Source organism: Hermetia illucens, chromosome 4 (assembly GCF_905115235.1).
Source record: "Hermetia illucens chromosome 4, iHerIll2.2.curated.20191125, whole genome shotgun sequence".
Taxonomy (NCBI): Eukaryota; Metazoa; Arthropoda; class Insecta; order Diptera; family Stratiomyidae; genus Hermetia; species Hermetia illucens.
Window position 1 is genome coordinate 161,377,197 of NC_051852.1, and position 22,098 is coordinate 161,399,294.

The 22,098-nt window shown below is 45.1% G+C and overlaps 1 protein-coding gene across 8 annotated transcripts in view; it reads right to left on the reverse strand.

The window, feature by feature from the left end:
* Positions 1 to 22,098, reverse strand: part of LOC119655883 (orexin receptor type 1-like) — a 389,262-nt gene that overhangs the window by 351,741 nt on the left and 15,423 nt on the right. The gene's annotated exons all lie outside the window — the stretch shown is intronic.

A 22,098-nucleotide genomic window follows, 5' to 3' on the forward strand; every position in this document is an offset into this window, starting at 1 on the left:
CACATACCAATTGAGCAGAAATTAAGAAACTAGTGGGATATGCCACTTAGCAAAGAAAATGGGAACGAAATGGAGGAAAGGTGCGATTAGCTGTACAAAGGTTAGGCACTATAGGGAGAAGGATGGACTGTACCTTGTGTCAACGTCATGGCGTGAAAACAGCATACAGTTGGGAAATTCCTTCCTCAACGATGATGGGCCGGACCGAATAAAGAACAATTTACTCCCACTTTTTTGGTCTACGGACCCGTTTTTTCGGGCGTAACACCCAAGTATCAAAAATCAAGAGATGCGAACATGACTTATGATTACGGACTTTGGGCAGAGGCAACTCATCAGTCATCGCTTCGGTCATGCTGCTCCCATGGCAGACGTTTGATGGTAAACTCAGCCCTTAGCCGACAGAAGCAAAAGTAAATTTTATTTAAGGATTGACGGGTCCACTTTATGACGGACCGTATCAAGTCACTTTCTTCCAATGTTCCACGTTCGATGGGTAACCTTGTCGCACCTGCCTTCATTGGTAAACCAGGAGTCAAATGTTTTAGATTGTACATTGTTTTCAACGACCAGAATCTCGACTAAAGGTAGTCTTAATGGTCAATGGTGAGTGAGAGAAAAAAGCAATTCCAAGTTTCCTGAATCGCATTTCAAAACGGACCCGAGTTTTCTATGAAAACTCAAGGTATGGTATATGAAGGATGACCGCAGTTATTACAACTAGCCAGTGTATTACTGACCGCATACCAGCTGTCATCCGTGAGTATGTGAGTTTTATAACCTCGAATAAATTTAATTTGATAGTAGACCTTCTTGAATCAATGAAATTATTAAGTAGACTTATCCACCGCAGTTGAATGAATATGTGGCACAGGGCGCACTTTTCGGCACTTCTTTAGCTGCTATGTAATTACTATTAAGCTACTTTGTACATTCCTTTGGGTCATAATTGAAAATTATTAGTTACATAGTATTCATCTCCCAACAATTTCCATTTTCAAAGACCCCCATTTAATGAAGTTTTCCTGAATAAAGTCCAGTACGAACATTATTTCGAATTCACCGCCTCTGCCCACAACTTCTTCTGTGGACACCATCGTTATCCGCTTCAATTATTCCCTCATTTGATAGAAAATGTTTTCTAAGATTAACACAATAAACGAAATCCTTGTGCAAGTTTTCACTGAAAGCAAGTAGTCAACTTTCGCAATTCATGCTATGTGCATTTGGTTTCAAGTTTCCAGCTCCATTGCAAGGCAATCTGTTATCTACTTCCATTTCTTTGAACAATGAAAAATCCAAAGAATTAAACTCTGGAATCCTTCAAGGCTAAAGTACTACTTCAGACTCAAATAACTCCTTATGGCATTGCTAAAGAAATAAAGCGAGATAACCTCAAGGATTTCAAAGAGCTGGAACACGTTGCCTAGTGACGAAGTTTATTGCAGGCCAAAAAATGTGAACTGGAGAACTAAAGTCTACGTTTCAGATGTTCTAGTCAGATTCAAATAACCACTAGCATTGAGGGAGGAAATTGTAAAGTCCTAAATGGATAAATTAAAATTTCAAATATAATATATAACATTAAATGACAATTTAATAAACATAACCTTGTGAAAGCAATTTGTAGACCTGCTGCGATGCATGCAAACCGTTTCCAAAAACCAACTGAATTCATTTAAGTATTTTCGAAAAGGAGCCAATATCTGCCAACGGGTAGGAGCCTACAGAGAAACTAGACAGAACCTCGCAGATGAAAAGCTTAATTTGTCAATCAGAGTAGTACCAGCTTTGCTTCTCCAGCAAAGTAGATCTACTATCACCCGATTAACAGTGGATCTCATCAAAGTGGTGGCCATCCTGCAGAGAAAGCAACTACAACCAAAATACTACGTACCTCACTGATACCGAGTCGATTGCTGTGAAATATAATGTAGGACCATACTCGTATATCAAGGTACAAACAACCGCGCACCTGAATTTATTGGCTATATTGATGACATCATGCTGTTGTGGCGGCCCATCGGGGGCGCGACCTTCAACACCACCACGAATTCGCCTCTGCCACCGGTTCAACTACGCACTCATCAGTCTTGACCAGAAGACTATTGGACATCACCGACATGCTGGAGGAGTGTTCATATGTCCGCTTGAAGGAGCAGCTCATTTGGCGCGTGTCAGTGCGTGAGGAAGCAAAGCTTAATCACTTGCTGAATGAGCTGACGCTAAGCGACCGTACCCCCAGCCAGTTGCTACGAGAAATAGAGCAGTTGGGTGGGGATATGTTAGGCTTGGAGCTGATAAAGTCCCTCTGGCTGCAACGAGTCCCGGAAAGCACCCGTGCAATCTTGGCCTGCGCGGACTCGGGATCGGAGGAGGTGTTGTCCGCCACGGCCGACAAAGCGCACGAGATGTGCACCTACCCTGTGGTCGCGGAAGTGGACGAACTTAAGTCGATGCTTAGTACTTTCCGTTCCGGAGATAAATCTCGATCGCAATCACGATCGAAGTCTGCTTCCCAAAATGGGCGTTCAGGTAGTCGCACGATGGGACCCTCGTCGGCCTTGACCCTTTACTGATATCATCGTAAATACGGAGCTTTAGCGACTAAATATACCATCGGATGCTCGTTCAATGCAACAAAAAACTTACTTGCTGGGTGCCTCGGCAACAGCTACCTAAAGCGCAGTACCACGTCGCCTTACAATCTTCGACCTCCTAAGCAGACGTTGCTTCCTGGTCAACACGGGCACTGAGGTGTCGGTTCCCCCTGTACCTCATCCGAACACCCTAATTCCGCAAAACCTACGATAAGCGGCCGCGAACTCTTCTCCCATCAGCACCTATGGTTATAGGCAGCTGGACGTGAGTCCCGGAATGCGTCGAACGTTTTCGTGGCGTTTCGTTCTGGCGGACATTAGCATCCTCATATTAGGCGCGTTACTATAGGTTGCTGGTGGACTTGCAGAAAAAGGCTTTGACAGACGCCGCAACCTCATTACAGACGTCAGGGAAATTTGCTACCTGTCAGAATGGTACTATTTCGATAATTTTCAAGGATGTTGACGACCACCGCATTCGCGCACTCCTCAGAAAGTATCGCAATATTACTATGGAAAGTAGTTTCTCCCAGCCGGTTAAGCACGATGTGTAGCACCACATCAACACTACCGGCTTTCCAATCTTGTCAAAATTGCATCCACTTTCACCTCAGAAGCTTGCTGTTGCGAAGAAAGAGTTTGAAAACTTAATGTAACCTGCTTCATCTGCAGACCATCCAATAGCTGTTGGTTCACTCCACTTCATTTGGTCCATAATCCAAACGACATATGACAGCCATATGGAGATTATAAGCGTCTGAATGTTCAGACAGTTCCAGACCGATATCCCATTACACTCATCCATGATTTTGCGCAATCGCTTACAAACTGCCGTGTTTTTACGACCTTGGATCTAGCCAAGGCGTACCACCGAATCCTTGTCGCTCCATTTCGACATTCCGAAGACGGCTATCTGCACACTCTTCGAGTTTACTAGGATGGGTTTCCGATTGTGCAACGCTGCGCACAGTTTCCAGAGGTTCATCCACACAGTGTTACGAAACGTGAACTTTTACTTCGTCTACATGGATCGTCGCTGGTCTTCAGAATCTGAGCACTTAGAACATCTCGAGAGCATTTTTCAATGTCTCCTTGAGGGCGGATTTGTCCTAAATGTTGACAAATGCAGATTCCTCCAGAGTCAGGTAAAATTTCTCCTGACCCAGACAAAATTGAGGCGATAACGAGCTTTCCCCTACCATGGGCATGTTAAATTTCTATCGTCGCTTCTTGCCCAATGCCGCTCATCATCAAGCGATTTTGAACTCCTACTTGTCTAAGCCCAAAACTAAAGATTCCCGCGTGGTTGCGTGCTCTACTGAGGCCGCCCATGCGTTTGAGTCGGTCAAACAACAGCTTGTTGATGGAACACTCCTGACATTTCCTCGGCCAGATACACTCCTAGCTATGATCGTCGATGCCTCAGGTACAGCGGTAGGCGCCGCTCTTCACCAAAGCGTGAATCAAATGTGGCAACCGTTGAGCTTCTTTTCAAAATAGTTCAACACAGTTCGATGCAACTACAGCGCCTACGATCGTGAACTACACGCCGCGTACCTCGCTATAAAATACTTCCGCGTCTCTCTTGAAGGCAGGCCGTTCACCGTGTTCACGGACCACAAACCCCTTACTTTCACGCTTAGACAAAAGCCGACAAAGCGCCTCCTCAACATCTCCTTGTAGCCGGACTGGTCCTAAACGTTGAAAAATTCAGATTCCTCCAGAGGCAGGTAAAATTTCTTCTGACCCAGATAAGGTTGAGGACTATGAAGGTTCTTGGACATGTTAAATTTCTATCGTCGTTTCTTGTCCAATGCCGCTCATTACCAAGCGATCTTGAACGCCAACTTGTCTTGGCCAAAACTAAAGATTCCCGCGAGGTTGCGTGGCCTGCTGAGGCCTTCCATAGCTCAACACAGCTCGACGCCTACAATCGTGAACTATCCGCGGCGTACCTCGCTATAGAATACTTCCGTTTCTCCCTTCAAAGTCGTTCACCGTGTTCACCGACCACAAGCCCCTTACATTCGCGCTAAGACAAAAGCCCGACAAAGCCTCCCCTCGTCAATTTAAGCACTTAAGTTACATCAGCCAGTTTACTTCTGACATAAAGCACGTTTCTAGAAAAGACAATGTTGTTGCAGACACTTTGCCTCTAATCTCTGCGGTCACAGTCCCCGCCGCGGCCGATTATACAACAATTGCTGAGGCACAAAAAGACGACGCAGGGCTTCAGAGCCTGAGGGCAAACTCCAAATAAAAATTCAAGAGGTTTCCTATTTTCGGCTCAAACTCTTATTTACTCTGCGAGACCTCAGATAAAGGACCCAGACCATTCATTTCAGCCGATTTTCGCAGGGAAGTATTCCACCCAATACACGATCTTGCCCATCCAGGCATTAGGACGACAAACCAGTTAGTCACTGATAAATATTTCTGGCCGCCTATGAACAAGGACGTAAACTCTTATGCCAGTGCATCGCGAGTCAGAAGTGTTCCTAGGTCAATCAAGCGCTTCCACACTATCCATCTCGCCATTATCGGCTCATTACGAGACTTGCACGGATTCAAGTAATGCTTCGCAATCTTCGACAGGTTTACGCGGTGACCAGAGGCAATATCTCTGCCTGACATTACGGCACAATCATGTGTCGAGGCCCTTTGTTGAGAGTAGATTCCGCGCTTTGGTGTTCCAGCCGTTATCATCACGGACCAGGGAATGCAATTCGAATCTACTCTTTTCTCGGAACTAGGAAAGTTTCTGCGCTTCAAGCGGCAGAGGACTGCTGTCTACCATTCACAGTCCAATGGTATGATAGAACGTTGGCACTGGACGCTTAATGACGATCCGTCGTGGTCCTTACCTTTCCTCCTCCTCGGCCTCCGTACAGTCCAACGAGAGGAGTTCACGGCCAGTCCCGCAGAGATGGTGTATGGAGAGAATTTCCGCCTCCCTGTCGACCCTGTGCTGGAGATCAGCGGAGGGTTAGGCGATTCTGGAATGCTGCGTTTGCTCAGAGACGCGATTAAGAAGCTACGATCGACTCCACTTTTCGAACATACGACGATCTCCAGGGGCCTCGAGACGTGTTCACAGGTCCTCGTTCGGGTGGACACTCCTAGGAGGTGGCTGCAACCACCAAACCAGAGCCCCTTTAGAGTTCCGGAATTATACGAGCCCAAGTGGGTGTCTTTGTCGATGTTGAGGGCTTTCGACTGCTTCAAAAAAACGCCCGCGAAGTGTCAGATTCATCCGGGGACTCCATTGGCGCTGGACCCGCTAGGTCTCAACTGAGGTGGAGTGATGTGGCGGCACCTCGAAGGCACGAACCTGAATGCCATAGCGAATTCGCCTCTGCAGCCACATTGAACGGCCGTGGAAACAGTTGATGGCCTGACAGGAGACTGAGACAAGGAATTTGAAGATGATAAGAAACCTCGACTAGACGCGGCGCGGCGAGAGTCAGATACCAGAGTTTATTGTGATAAATGTAACGTGTAACGTTTAAAAGTAAGTAAAGTAAAACAATGGATTTTTATCTTAATCAACCAATAGCTAGCCCCACTTTAGCTATGCTGACGAAACACAAAGCAGAAATGGACTAGTCAATAGTCGTAAAATGGCGGAATTTTTAAGATTTCATACCAGACGACGTGTGCTAGAGTTCAAGTTATCAAATACTTCAGTGTTGGTTATGAGTATATGTTAGATCATTGGTTAATTTTCAAAAAGGCCTCACTCACATGAATGGACGCAACCCCCGGGGGGACTCCGCTTTGGACCTCGTACCTCGATTGTACCTCGGTGTCGCACGTGACATTTTGCGCCATTGTATGAGTTTCTCCCGAATGTACATGCTACGTAAATCACGTCAGATACGTTCCCTGTCCTCACTATCCAAAACTTTCTCGAAATGGATGAAGAGCAGGTACAGCGAAGATCTAAATTCCACACACTGTTCCAAAATGATCCGTAGGGTGTTGGTGTAGTCAGTGTAGGTGTTGATGAGGTTAATGCAGGAGAATCAGAAGCGGAAATCAGCCTGGTCTCTGTCGATTAAACTTTCGAAATGTTCTTTAATGCTTTTTGGAATTATTGTAACTATTATCTTTGCAACGACAGCACGGAGATACTCCTTTAATTATCGCACCAAAAACGGACCTCCATCTTTGGGATCTCGACGGGCCACTCTCTGGGAAAAGTCTCAGATTCTCAAGATCTATGTACGAGTGGAAGCAGCAGATCAGCAGTAACTGCAGGTGTAGCGATAACTAACGCTACGTGGAGACCGTCAAGCGTTGATGACCGAAATGATTTCTCTTCTGTATGTTACGCTGACTAGCCATTTCATCAACAAGAGAAAGAACCTCACCAAAGGGTGAAAGAAGGCAGCATAGGTTTGAGACATACACGAAGGGCAGAGAGATGCGGTCTTCATTCTGAAAGCGAACAATTGTAGAAGAAGAATTAACAAATCAGCGAGGTAGTAACGACAAGTATAATACAACCAAAATTGATAAAAAATTAGCAACGAATCTTTCAAAATAAGTTGTCATAGTACTGACTATTCTGAAAAACTGCTACATACATAGGTACACAAGCTGCAAATGCATTCACTGCCCCCTTAAATTGTTTCAGCAATGACGAAAGAGATTCACCCATGAACTGTAAGAAATAATCTGCTAATTGGAAGTTCCAATAATAATGAAAATGCGGAAGCTACAATAGGGAGTCACGTACGATCAATGAATGAACATCGAACATGAAAAAACTGAGGGGCCAAAGAAGAAAGTGCACAGACGACTCAGTCGACTCAACTGTCACTGAATACCTGAGTCAAATCAGGGCGATAATCTCGAGCGATAATGAACGAACTGCCTGAGAATTCCTGCCTCTGTCAAAGATGAGCATATGCAATCTGAAGTCAGCAACAGGGAAGTAATGCAAATAGATTTCACTTCTCGTCATATTCAACGGGACGCATACTATGCCCATCAGCAACAGCGCGCCAGTTTCGTCTATATTCACACGTCCGGACAAAGAATAGGAAGAGACAATTTGAGCTAATTTCGCCCAAACCATCAAATGAAATTCTTTGTCCTTGAAGGAGAACCTTCTAGAAGTCTTGTCAAAACTACGCCCGGGCGACCCCCAAATGAACGTCGCCTCGCCGCCGAAACAGCTGTCCGTGTCAAGGCTAGCGTACTCCACCACGACGACGAAATTCTGGCCTATATCAGAAGCAAAACCAACTCAACTTTGGTACCTCTTTCATGTGTGAAGCTGATGAAGGGTGGCTCTCCTGACCGAGTGATAACTTCTGTCAAAGTGACATACCCCACGACTTCGATGCTATCGTCCAATCTTTCTTTTGGCCACAGGAGGCCTTCGTCAAGCCTTATTAGAGGTCGTGAAAATTTCTGGCCCGCCCGCCTGCCTCGCCGAACTTGAATGATTCCGATAACTATACATTCTTTTATCAAAATGTAAGGGGTCTAAGGACCAAGCTGTCGGATTTCAAACTATCTGCCTTAGCATTCCAACACCATGTCATCTACATTTCTGAAACCCAGCTAGATGACAGGATTTTAGATTCTGAGCTCTTCGAAGGTTACTCTGTCTTTCATGCGCTTGGCAAAACAACTGGCGGAGAAGCCCTAATAGCCGTTAAGTCCCCTCTCCGTGCCAAAATCGTCCTTTCCTCCTCCTCCTGCTCCTACGATTCTGTCACCATATGTGTCTTTCCGCAAACGTATGTCCCTCTATCATATTGTGTGTATATTTTCCCTGCCTAAGCCCGCCTTCTCTATACGAGGATTTCTTCGACAGATTATCAAAGGTTCTAACAGTTTTGTTTCCCTCATTTGCTTTCATTCTCTGTGGCGACTTTAATCTTCCTATGCCTTCCCTCCCTCCCTGATAACTCGACCCACCCTTCCTCAATCCACTTCCATACACCTGTGGCGCCCTCCAGTTTAACCTTTCTAGAAACCACTTAGATCGCACCCTTGACCTTGTCCTCCCTAACCTTCCTGTGCGTTGTCTTTCTAAATCCCTTCATGCTCCGTCTTACGTTGCCCCTAACGCTGATCATCCTGCTCTCGAGTTCGATGTCCAGATATCTCGACTCCACTCTCTTGTCGCTCGCAAGCCTATCAAGTTCAACTTTCGTAAGGTGAACTTCGAAGGTCTGAACTCAGCCCTGGCGTCAATCAACTGGATCCCCTTCCTCTCTCCATTTACGTGTGACCAAGCACTCAACCCTTTCTATACCATTTTATCTGATCTTCTTCCTTGTTACGCTACCTCCTCTTCAAAGTGCTTACGCTCTTACCCCGTCTGGTTCACTACTGAAGTTCACAAAAAACTACGTCAAAAAGAGACTGCGAGGAAGAAGTTCCTGTCTTCTAGAGACGATGCTGACTTAGTTTTTTTCAAATCTCTACGCTGCTCGGTCAAATCCTTAATACGTAAGTCGAGAAACGAATATTTGATCAGTGTGGAAGACTCACTAAAGCGAAACCTTTATGGTCCCACATTCGCAATTCCCGCTGCCCTGCCCAGTTATCCCCACCGTCCATTAAATTTTCTGGCTTCTCAGCTAACTCCCCCCAACTACCTTGTGATTTACTCTGCCGTTACTTTTCGTCAGTCTATGTTCCTCCTCCTTCCTCCGAGTCCCTCCCGACAGTGGATGTAGCCTGCCCCGCATCGCCTACCATTCCCTCTCTTACCCCTATCCTTGTCAAGTATCTCATTGGTAAATTTCATGCCAATGTCGGACCTGGCTACGATGGTCTTCCAAACCTCTTTTTCTCAAAACTGGCAAGTCCATCTCCCTTCCCCTATCTCTTATTTTTAACAAAAGCCTCGAAAAGAATCATTTTCCCGGCTTGTGAAAAGAGGCTCTCATCATCCCCATACACAAAAGTGGCGATCGTACGCTTGCCGAGAATTATCGTCCCATTTCCCTCCTCTCCTCCTGTTCCAAAATCGTAGAAAGATATGTCAGCGACTGGTTGTCCGCCCACTTTGGCCAACACATAGTGAAAGAGCAACACGGCTTCGTTAAATGTAGGTTCACTACCTCCGACCTGCTTGACTCTACCAACTTTGTCACCAAATGTCTAAATTCACGGCAAGAAGTGCATACCATTTACAGTGACTTCGCTAAAGCCTCCGACACTGTAAATCACAAGATACTTCTATCCAAATTCTCGTTTCTAAAAGTTCCCGTACCACTTGTTTTATGGCTTGCCTCTTACCTTTCTAACCAATCCTGCTGTGTCTCTTTTGACGGTTGCACTTCCCGCTCCTAATCCCCCTCCACTGGCGTCCCGCAGGGGTCTATTCTGGGTCCTTTGTTATTTCTAACACTCCAACATTTGTGACCAGCACCAGACAAGAGGTACTAGATATAACTCTAGGAAATACCCTAATGAACGGGATGGTCAGCAATTGGAGGGTGTCGGATGAACCCTCAATGTCTGATCACAGGATAATCAGATTCGACATTGAGGGTAACTCCGAAATAAAAAGAATAATAATCCCAATCCCAAGAGAACGGATTGGGAATCCTACACAACGCACCTGAGCAACAACATTGCCCACCTTCGAGGGGGAGGTGACATCAGGAGCGAATTGGAATTAGAAACGGTGGTGCAAGACCTCAACATAATCGTCATTGACGCATATGAGGCCAGCTGTCCGGCCAAGACTGTCAAGTCATCAAGGGATGTACCATGGCGGAACAGGAACTTAGCCAGAATGAGAACGGAGGTACGAAAACTCTTTAACCGGGCAAAACAAACCGGGGACTGGCGGAGGTATAAAAATGCACTGACTGCGTATAGCAACGCCATCAGGGAAGCGAAACGGAACAGCTTTAGGGAATTCTGTGAAGGGATTGAACAGATCACAGAAGCAACCAGGCTGTACAAGGCTGTAGCCAGAGACGGGGGAATATGCTCTGTCTGCTTGAAAAAGGAAGATGGAACATTCACCGAAAATGAGGAGGACAGGCTACACCTGCTTCTCAGAACTCATTTCCCGGGGTCCTACCCCTCGGCGGCAGGCGACAATAATCTGCCTGACACCCCAACAACGAATAAAAGGGGAAGGAAAGAGAGCTGGAAACTAGCAAAAGAGGTATGCTCAGAAGCTAGGCTAAGATGGGCAGTGGGAACTTTTCAACCAATGAAATCTCCCGGAGTAGATGACATTTTCCCAGCACTTATCCAGAGAGGCCTAGAAATTATCTTAAAGTCTCTTCTGAGAGTGGTAAGGGGGAGCATAGCACTGGGTTACATACCAAGGGAATGGAGACGGGCAAAAGTGGTCTTTATTCCGAAAGCGGGCAAAAAGGATCCTTTTCACCTTAAATCTTTCAGACCAATCTGCCTAACATCGTTCGTACTCAAAACGGTGGAGAAGGTCATAAACAACTATATTAGAACTAACGTTCTAAAGCGTAATCCCTTGCATCACTGTCTTGTGTTACTAGTGCCTGGTGCAGGAAGGTGGGACTGCGGATCAACCCAACCAAAACCACCATAGTACCATTCACTAGGAGGCGTAAGCTGGATCACCTGAAAGCCATAACATTACATGATATGGGGGTGAAACGAAAAACGAAGGTCAACTATTTGGGAATCACGCTAGACCAAAAATTACTCTGGAAGACACATGTCTTAAACACTTGTCGAAAAGCCACAAGGGCTCTGATGACTTGCAGATCAATAGCAGGAAAAAAATTGGGTTGCAGCCCGAAGATACTACTTAGGATATTTACTGCAATAGTAAGGCCAATGATTACCTATGGAGCGGTAATCTGGGCAGAAAGAACCCAACTCAGCACACAAGCCAGGGAATTACATAAGCTCCAAAGGCTGGCTTGCGTCTGTATCAGTGGGGCAATGAGGACATGCCCAACGGCATCCCTGGAGGTCCTTCCGGGATTAACCCCTCTCCATCTGTACATACAGATGCAGGCAAAGAGATCAATATTCAGGATGGCCGGTAGTATGAGTGAGACGGGGAGCTGCCTAAATCGAAGGAAGATTGATATCCTTTCTAGGCGGTATCCCGAATTACTGATACCGAGGGACAACATGACAACGAGGTTTCACTTCGATAAGAAGTTTGAAACACGTTGGAGTAACAAGGCAAACTGGGAGAGCGTGGCTGCGACATACGGCTTAAACCAGTAACTGATTACTTGGTATACTGACGGATCCCTCACAGCAGAGGGAGCGGGTGCCGGTGTCATTGGCCCAAGAAAATGTACTTTGAGCCAATGAGCAGGTACACTAGCATATTCCAGGCGGAAATTTACGCCATAGGCAAATGTGCCTCCTTTAATCTGCAAAGGAACTATAGGGGGCAGAACATAGCTATTCTCACCGATAGCCAAGCAGCGATCAAGGCACTTAGGTCCAACCAGGTGAACTCGAAACTGGTATGGGAATGCCTTGAGAGACTAAATACACTCGGCTCGTCCAACAAGGTCTGGATACTTTGGGTTCCAGGCCATGCTGGGTTGGAAGGCAATGAGGAGCAGGGAGGCTTTTACACGGGTCAGAACCCTTATGTGGAATTGGAAACGGTTTCATGGCTATGAATCTAAGAGAAACGGTCGAGGGAACTATATTGGGCGGGCCTACCAGGGATGGAGCAGTCCAGGATGCTTATTGGGGGATACGAACCCATGCGCACAAAGGATTGCTTAAACCTCACCAAAAAGAACCTCCGAATCATAGTGGGAATTCTCACTGGTCATTGTCGGCTGAACTATCACCTAGGGAAGCTAGGGATATCTACGGACACTGCCTGCAGGTTCTGTGAGGAGGAGGACGAAACCTCTATGCACGTCCTGGGACAGTGTCCGGCACTTGTGCAAAGTAGGTCGATCCATCTGGGAGAACACCTAATACCAGATGCAAAGCTGAAACTTCTGGAAGTGGGCAACATACTAAAGTTCCTAACGGTTACAGGCCTGCTTGAGATACTATGATCAACAGGTACACTATAACCAGTAAAAGGAGCACAATAGTTCTCCAAGGACGCGGTGCGACTTTCCCTTAACAGAATAATAATAATATTTCTATTTTTTTATTGACGACCCTCCGCCCCTCGTTACTTGTCCCTGTTTGCTCTATGCAGACGACCTTAAGCTGTTTTCCGCTATATCGTCGCCTATGGATTATGTTTCCCTTCAATTTAACCTGGACACTCTGGTTCGTTAGTGTTCGACTAATGATTTAGCGCTAAACGTCAGAAAGTGTCACTCTATTTGCTACTCCCTAAAATCCTCACCGACTTCTTTCTCCTACTCTCTTAACGAGTATTTCCTATCCTGCTTAAATTCTACTCAAGACTTCGGAGTCACTTTCGACCATAAGCTCCGCTTTGACACCCATTGCCTCGATGTCATCAATCGAGCTACAAAATTGGCAGGCTTTATACTTCGCTCCTCCTCTGATTTTGACTCCATCCAACCCTCCTTAGCTCTCTTCAATTCCCTCGGAGCAATCTCCGTGATCTGGTCACCCTTTCGTAACTGTGATTGGCTTGCCCTTGAAAATGTGCAACGTAAATTCACCCGTTCCCTCTTCTTTAAGAAAAGCTTCCCTCGTATGAACTACCCCTCCCGCCTCCGCTTTCTGAACCTTCCCTTCCTACAACAGCGTAGATACTATCTGGATCTATGCAGATTTTTTATACTTTCCTCGGGTCCGATGAACTGCTCCGCCGCTGATGACATCACCTGCCGTCCTGCATCTTATAACACACGTCGTGCAGACATTTTTAACATGCCCTTCGCAGAGCTCGAAATCTACTTTCATTCTCCGATTCCTATGCTTTGCCGAAACTACAACGCAGAACAGCTTGGTCCTTTTAACATCACTGAGCCCGATCCAAACATTACCCAACATCACAAAATCAGCTATCATCACCGCACATTACAAAGGTGATGCTGTAGTATGATATCACATTTAAAATCACCAACTAACATGCAAGTGACGGCGTCAGTTTGGGTCGAGTAGCGGGCTGGCTTTAGACTGTTCTCGGGCTGCCTTGGACTAACTTTGCGTTGGCTTCGGACTGGCTTTGGACTGGGTTTGGGCTAGAAAATGATTTCGAATGCATTTGAGGAATGCAAATTGATTTACAACAGATTTAAGATCCAAGGACGACGACCAAACAAAGAAATTACCAGGTCGGAAAATCATTGGAGTGAAAATTTACTTCATCATAAATTCTCTGAGTCTATTCTTTTTTTCGACTCGATTTATTTACATTTGAAAATGGCTAGACATCACGAAGGAATCAAAGAAAAGATTTACCTTTTCCAAAATGGGATGCATTTGAATTTTCAACGAACGCCACGTAGTACTATCACAAAGCTACCATTCTTTCAGTGCCGTAAGTGAAAGTCGCCATAAGCCCTGCTGACGGAATTTCACAAGGGATGACATCGCAATTCAGGACTGATCCTCAACTTCAAATTTTCCCTAGTACTTTCCGATTAAAGCTGAATTTTCCCGAATCTACATTCTCTACGGCTCAATTCACTTCAGGCACGCAGCCCTCAGGCAAACGTTATACGTATTCATTATGTACGTAAAAGCGCTACAAAACACTTTCCAATTTATTCAGATCACGTTCATAACAAATTGCCGTGATTACATTTCTCAAATATTTATATGAAGACTTTTGGATGTACTCCGTATGTTTTGCGTTAAGTTCCAAAAATACACCGCAACATTCATGACAGCATCAAGTTCAACGCGATGACCCCACAGATGCCTCATCTTACGTGACATTGTGCCAGCGTTTTGATACTCACTTAATCAAGGGTAACCCGAGAAAATTTATTGAATCAAAACAGTTTTATATCTTTATCGACTTTACGAGAAGAAAAGATAGAAAAGAAAAGAAAAGAAAGTTTATTATTCTGGAAAAGTTTGTTTTCGTATGTTGGAGATGATTTATGGGGTGAAAGGAAAAAGGGTCGACTGTGAATTGAGGGAAATGAGTGGAAATAATTGTTCAGTTCCAATGAAAAATTGAGCTGGACTCCACGAGCGACATTCATTCTAGATAAAGCCTTTTTCAGGTTTTTTGGAAAGCCATTTATCCACTTCCTGGAATATTGAATTTTAATGGGTCCATTCTGGCGGAATCTGGGAGTATTTAGTATTTCGTCCATGAAATTATTCATCGTTTTAATGGTGTTTATCCAACGATTGTGTCACAATAAAAGTTTGCCGAGTAAGTTCCGGAACTACAGTGGACCTGTAACGCAAAAGAGTATCTATCTAAACACCAATTTCTCATTTTGGGGTTTTGTTTGAAAAGCATTATCGTTCTCCAGCAGGAGTTTGCAACCACTTGTGGATGCTGCAATATGGAAGGAGGATGACCCACTCGATGTGAAGCAAAGCCGCGGTAGTTAGTCTAATTGGAAGCAGTTTCGTCTGTACCAGCCCCGGCAGAAACGTAGCAAGCACGAGTATAGTGTGGAGTCAGGGCTGCATCGATTTAATTTCAGAAGAGTTGATCCACTCGACAAAAGTGCATGTGCGTAAATAATTCATGCAATTTAAATTGTTTTCAAGTTATCAGAACAGGGCGACATTGGGGTAGTATGAGATACGGAGAAGAGGGTGAAGAAATTGGATTACGAATTTTGTCGAAAAGTAATTTTCGAAGTTACCTGGTATTCTCTAGTTTCAGCAGTGGTTGCAGGAAATGTCCAAAAGCGTCCACCACTGAATAGATTTTACTTAACTGAAATAATTTATTCATTCAGCTCTGGTACGGCCGAAGGATATAAACATTTTGTTTGTAATGTTTTTCCTAGATATTTTGGAGGAAATAGTAGCGCTGACTCCACAGTTCAGTCATTAAACCTTTCAACCTCCAAATTCGTTCAGTTAAGACCGATTGACATGAAATTTGGGATGGGGGTGGAGGGTGTAGTGTCCGCGGCTCAGCAACGGGAGCGGGATTTCATTCACGTCTTCGGGATTACTTTACTCAAATAATGCATTCTATAGGCCAAAGCTCAGTGGATGGCGTTCGATGCTACAAAGCTATAGCAAAACCTTGGCGAGAAGGAAGGAAGTTAGGGGTTGGAATGATGAAGGGATTGAACGTGAAGGAAGTGGCGATGCACTTCTTGCCTAAACATCTGTATGTTGTAGTGAAACGGGAAGATGGTAGTCTGTTCCACATTCGTATAGTTCGAGGTAAAAAGTATTCGTGGTATGTTACGGTGCGACTAGCACTGACCCTTAGAGTATGGGGATTGGAGCGGCTACTTAGCCGAGATAGGCTCTACAAGGGACAAGACCATGATATTTCCTCGGAGCCATGACCGTTATAATAACGATAGAGGGGAAAGGGCATTCAACATTTGATCTGTGCTCAAGGGGCTCAATTTATGATGCAATGCTCACATCACTGATGAATTTAAAAGCCCTTTGTTGAACTTTATGTGTAAAACAAGACCTTATTAAAATCGATTTACTGTCTGTCTGTCTGTCTGTCCGTCACATGCATTCTTCTCGGAGACGGTTACACACCAAATTTGGTGGCAAAATGGAAACTATAAACATTGACGCATACAGTGAGTTACATCATTTTACGTCGAACTTAAGGCGGGGTCGCCATACATGCAAAAGGGGGGGGGGGGGGGGTGTAAATTTTTTTTCACCATGTTGGGAATCAAATGAAAGGTCCCGATTAGTACTTTTTGATGCCGGTCTTAGTTTTGACATTTGTTGGAAAGGCGCGGAGTGAGAGGGGTCGAAAACGAAGATGTCTTTAATGGACCCATTCACAGAAAAATACTCAACCGAACAATCTCAAAAAAATCAACAATCAATCATATCATCCAATAATGTAGGCTACAATATAGAGCATGATCACGCTGAGTTTCATGAAAATCGCACTATTACTAACAAAGTTATAATAGGTCAAAATTGTGGTTTCTTTGCAAATTCAAGACTTTGAATGTCAATATGACCCGAAAGTGGATACTCTCACATAATATATGGGGCAAATCCACACTCAAATGTCTTTATATAAAAAATATACAAAACCCTTCACACTCAAGAAGCGTCCAGCTCCCGGTTCCCAGACTTGTTTGTTTTTATATCTTTTTTTTTTTTTATTTCATATTTCGAGCATTTTTCGGCACTCGGGTCCGAAGACTTACGGCTCCGCACGCGAGGTCGAGCCGTGTTTTTTTATTTTCCAGGTTCAGCTCGCGTTCTGGTTCTGGCCTTCGCGAATTCTTTTGTTTGTTGGTTATTTTGTACTAATGACACGTGAGGGATCAAAGCGCTCTTTGCGAGCGAACCTTTCGCCAATTTTTTTTAGGCTTCTGGGATAGCTCTTCTCTCTAGTTTGCCTTCGGCCAATCAGGATGATCGTTTGATGGTGGTACTTAAGAGGTCATTAATTAAGATGAGGAAGAGGGTGGGTGACAGAACAGTACCTTGGGGTATCCCGGCATTTTGAGTATGAAGTTTTGACACCGCCTAATATAATTCGAATGGGACGGCCATAAAGAAAGCTTTCAATCCATTTGACGAGCTTTTTATCAAGACCAAATGCGCGAAGTTTGGCTAGGAGGGCAGGGTGCCATTCTCTGCTGAAAGCCTTCGAAATATCAAGGGCAACAACTTTGGCCTCGCCATGATTATGCAGATGATGATTCCATTCTTCCGTGAGAAGTGTCATCAAGACACCGATTTAGCGCAAAGAACGAATTCCGTATTGCTGTCGTTGATAAGGTGGTTTGAGTCAAGATAGGTCATTCATTTAGAGTTGATAAGTTTTTGACAGAATTGAAGTTAATGCTATTGGTCGGTTGTTAGACAGATCACAAGTCTCTCTTTTTCTAGGTATGGTCTGGACATGGGCAATTTTCCAAGCCGACGGAAAGATACTCTGAGCGTAAGACAGATGAAAATCTTTGCGCAGAGGTCTAGTCGGAGTAAAGGCGCAGCTTCTTAGGACTATGGGCGAGATACCATCAGGTCCGGCAGATTTGGGCATATCGAGCTTGGCTAGTAATTTGTGCGAAAGTGCAAGGATCCTTGATGAGAATCGCAACTTTGTATGTTGGGACAGCTCTGCGAAGAAAGTGGAAGGTTAGTATGCGAGCACCACAGACCCGTTTACCACTCTTAAATATACTTAATGGTGCTGCTACAGAGACTGTGTACTTCTCAGGGTGTGACGGCATGAAAAGATCCAGGAGATGACCATTTTAATCTGGTTTATCAGGGTTTCTTGTTGGACAATCCACTAGTTGCTGTAAGTTATGAGACCCTTTCCACCAGACTTGTGGTAGCTGAAAATCTAAGCCACTGTACATTATGCACGTTGAAATCGCCCGCAATGACTATTTCAGACAAGAGGGAATTGTTGGGTCAAATTATCAATGTTGGAAGAGAGTACGTCAAAGAAACGTACCGCATCGGCATCAGATGAATTAGGGCTGCAATATAAGAAACAGAGGAATATGATGTCCTTCGAGAGATTAATTCTAATCGACGCATAGGTGAAGTCCGGATTAGCGGAATTTAGATTAAACGATGGTCAGTGAGTCGCAGGAGAACGAGTTGTGTGAAGAAAGAAGTCGGTAGCAGGTGGAAATGAGAGTAATTTCCCATATTGCAGAGTTATAATACGAGCACCTTTTGAAAGTGTGTACAAGGGTCTTCTTTTTCTTCTAATCATTCCCCTAGGGAATAGTTTTTGGTGAATGCAAAAGTGATGGGTCAGCTCCGGTGGCGGCGAGGAATTAGAGGGAGTCGTTTATTTCTGATGGAACTGTTCGCTACGCGCATATATTTCGATTCTATTAATGGAACGGAATTTCTCGGAGTTTCTTGGAGTGAAAGGTGGAATAAACTCTATGGCTAGCGAGGAAAATATAGGAGAGTCAAGTGCCAAAAACTCTTACTACCAGAGGCACTTATTCAGTTAGCAACATAACAGTCGAATTGGAGTAGCCAACCGGCTGGCGTCGTTATTGTATAATTTATTGTATTTCTAGTTCTAACGGAGTTGCGAATGTTAAATGGTATTTTTTTTTAATGTTAATTCCAAAACTAAGTCCGGTTAAATCCAGTGAAGCTCCTACATAGGTGACCTCCCGATGAGAGCAATAACGCGAATCAAATGCATCATCTACGTAATTCATGCCCAATTCGGTACGGATTCTCTGCGTCAATCTTACTGGTCCTGCATGTCCACGGTGCAATTCAACATGGGGAAGGAGAAGTTCGATGACCCCGGAGCGCTCCAAGTGACCAGTAAGAGAGTGAAATCAGCAGCCTGACTGCTTTCTCTGCTTCTTTTTGGAAGGCACGGCCAGTTCTGTAGTTTCCGCGTGCAGAAGCGCAATTCCGCACACATCGGGTGACAAAGGATGGCAGCCAGTTCGATAAAAGAGTGAGCGAATTGAATCCGGAGGTTCTTGGGCAAATGACCGACATAATTGAAGCAGCGCCACTCACTGACAGATATCGAACAATCAATAATAGGATTATTACTGCTTATGCCGGGTCGGAGTAAGTTGAACTGGGTGAGCTGCTTACGGATCTGCAACTTGGAAATCAAAAACCATCGCAGTTTCTCCACGGTATAAAGATAAATGCGGACAACAAAGTTATCGACGCCGTCTTCACATCGTTGTGGCTACAAGGCCTATCAGCTAGCGTCCAGGCCAACCTCAGCATTTCAGAAGAAGCTGCGGATGTGTCACAGTTGTCGGAAATGGACCGACAGGATCTTAGAGGTTTGAGAGCCGCTTCAAGTGTCCGCGGTGGTTGCATCTTCCTCCCCGTGGTCTCCAGTGGAAGAAAGCTTCCGAAAGAAGTTGCCAGAAATCCGCAGTCGCCACGTTCGAATGGGTGCGAACCGATTCCCGAGCCGTCGCGATACCAGCCGGAGTAAACGCATAGGTTCCAAAAAAAGTCAAAAAGAGGATAATATTCCATCTCTTTGTGCTTTTTCCGGGAATAGGCACGGAAGTGCCAAAAACTTTGTTGTTGGATTTCCAGGAGCCAGTCATCGGAAAACAAGTTACGGCGCTCGCAGATTCGGAGAATGGAAGCGCCGTCAAATAAAGTCGTCTCCAGATCCTTGACGAACATACCGCACTGAAGTCTTTAATAGATACGGGCGCGAACGAATCAGCTATCCCGCTACCGCGAAATATTCGCAAATTCGAAGCGACGACACCAAACTTTTTATTGCCAACGGATCGTGTATTAACACATATGACCAGCAAGTGATCACAGTTAGCCATGACCTGCGTAGGGGATTCTGCAGAAGTTTTTCGTCGCCGCCGTCCAGCGACCAATCATTGGTGCCGATTTTATTAAGAGCCACATCCGAAATCAACGAATCGTTGACGCACACACTAAGTTGTCATCGCGTGGATTCTTGGCCTGCGTGGAGTGTCGATCCCATCAACATACCATCAGCCACTCAAAGAGTTCCCCAGCATAACGAACCCCTCCATTCAAACCAATTGCCAACATCGAGTCCAAAACCACGTTATCAATGCAACCCCCGTTGCAGAGAGACCTCGACGTCTGAAGCGCGATCGACTGGAGACAGCAAGAAAGGAGTTTGAGTACATGGCCAAGATGGGTTATTGCCGTCAAACTGCCTTTGGGCCAGTCCCCTGCATTTGGCCTTCAAATAGGACGGAACTTGGAGGCCATATAGGGATTTTGCGAGATTGAACGCGGTAACAGCCCCGGATCGACATCCAATGCGGCTCATCCAGTCGCCGGACTAAACAAAAAATTAGATTTCTCCGAGATTCACCTTCACAGAGCGTTTCACCAAACACGCGAAGGCGGGCATTTCCAAAACCACCGTGACAACGCCATTTGGCCTTTGCGAGTTCACTGTAATGATGATCGGCCTACGAAATGCCACCCAGACGCTTCATGGATGAAGTGCTGCGAGGGCTGGATTTTTGTGTATGCTACGTCGACGATATCCTGCTCACATTTGAGACTCCGCAGCAACACACCGAAGACTTGGCAAGGTTTAGCAGAATCTAGCTTATTACGGTCTGCACACGTTTTCGTTAAGGTGGATGCTGTTGAAAGATTGTTGGAAAAGCCATTCACTGGACCTCATCGCGTCATCCACCGCATTTCGCTCGTACTGTTCAAAGTGGAAGATGGAAAGACTTAAACTAGCCTTCCTGGAATATGACGTAGACAATCTGTCGCAGCCGGAATACAGTCAGCCAATAACACGGAATTTCGAATTAAGGCCCAGCACATCACGAATTTCGGATGCGGACTTTCGGGTACAATCGCAACTGCACCTCGGCCATCAACTAAAAACTGCAGTGGAAAAGCCACCCACGATTTCCCAGTCAACAGAAAAGGCACATGCATGTGACCAGCGACTAATTTTCGGCCTACGAAGAAGACGCCTTCATTCGTATCGAAAACAGCCACACCAATCAACAGACCAAGTTCTTCATCACGGAGTCAGCTCAAAAATCTGATTTTAGATAGCAGGTGACCGGTGCTGGGTCAAGCGTTCTGCGACTGCAGTCGCCACTGCTTCTGCTTGAACTGGGACCTGAGAGGCCGCCCCTCAATAAACATTTGAGGCAGAGAAGAAACAGGAAGCGAGGCTGTGATCCGTCGTGGATCTTCCCCTTCGATCACGGCACTCAAGTTCGGAGATTTGAAGCTCGACGCGAGGTTTTGGCTCGCGTATTGGTTATATCATTAGGCTTATGCGTGTTTTGTGCGAATATTTTCCAGATCCCGTGCAGACCCATGCATCGGTGTAGACACGTGAATTTGGTAGAATGACACCTGAGGGATCGAAGCGTTCAAAAGACGACCACTTAATCGACTTCCGTGGTTATTTCGAAAAAAAATTTACACCCAGAGGGGATACCACACACCTCCGGGGTGGACACGCACATCTACGCAATATAACTTTTGTTTCTTACGCCACCCTCTACCCCCACCCCAAACTCCATGTCAATTCGTCTCGACAGAAAGAATTAGGAGGTGGCACCGGATTTACAGCTTCAATGACTGGACTTCTATTGTTATCCTTGCTCTGAACTTTGCAACATATATCCTTCATCCCCCATACTCATTAGTCTGTGAGCTATTCTCGTTTTACTATTCATGAGAACGACTATCATCTTCATAAATCCGCAATTTAATTTTTATTTTCGCTTTGATTTTCACAGTCTGTGAAATTCGTGTCTAGCTTCATCCTTCACATAGGCACCCCTAGGAACAGCAACGATCCCAATAAACAAAGTTATTCGGAGCGATAACCATTTACTTCTCCTCGTTGTATCCAAAGCATTCATCACATTAAGATAGATTTTATATTTTATTGTTTCTCCTTGTTTTTATCATAAGTTGTAAACACTGATGTTATCGGTGGTTATTTAAACTTTTATCATACAATCGA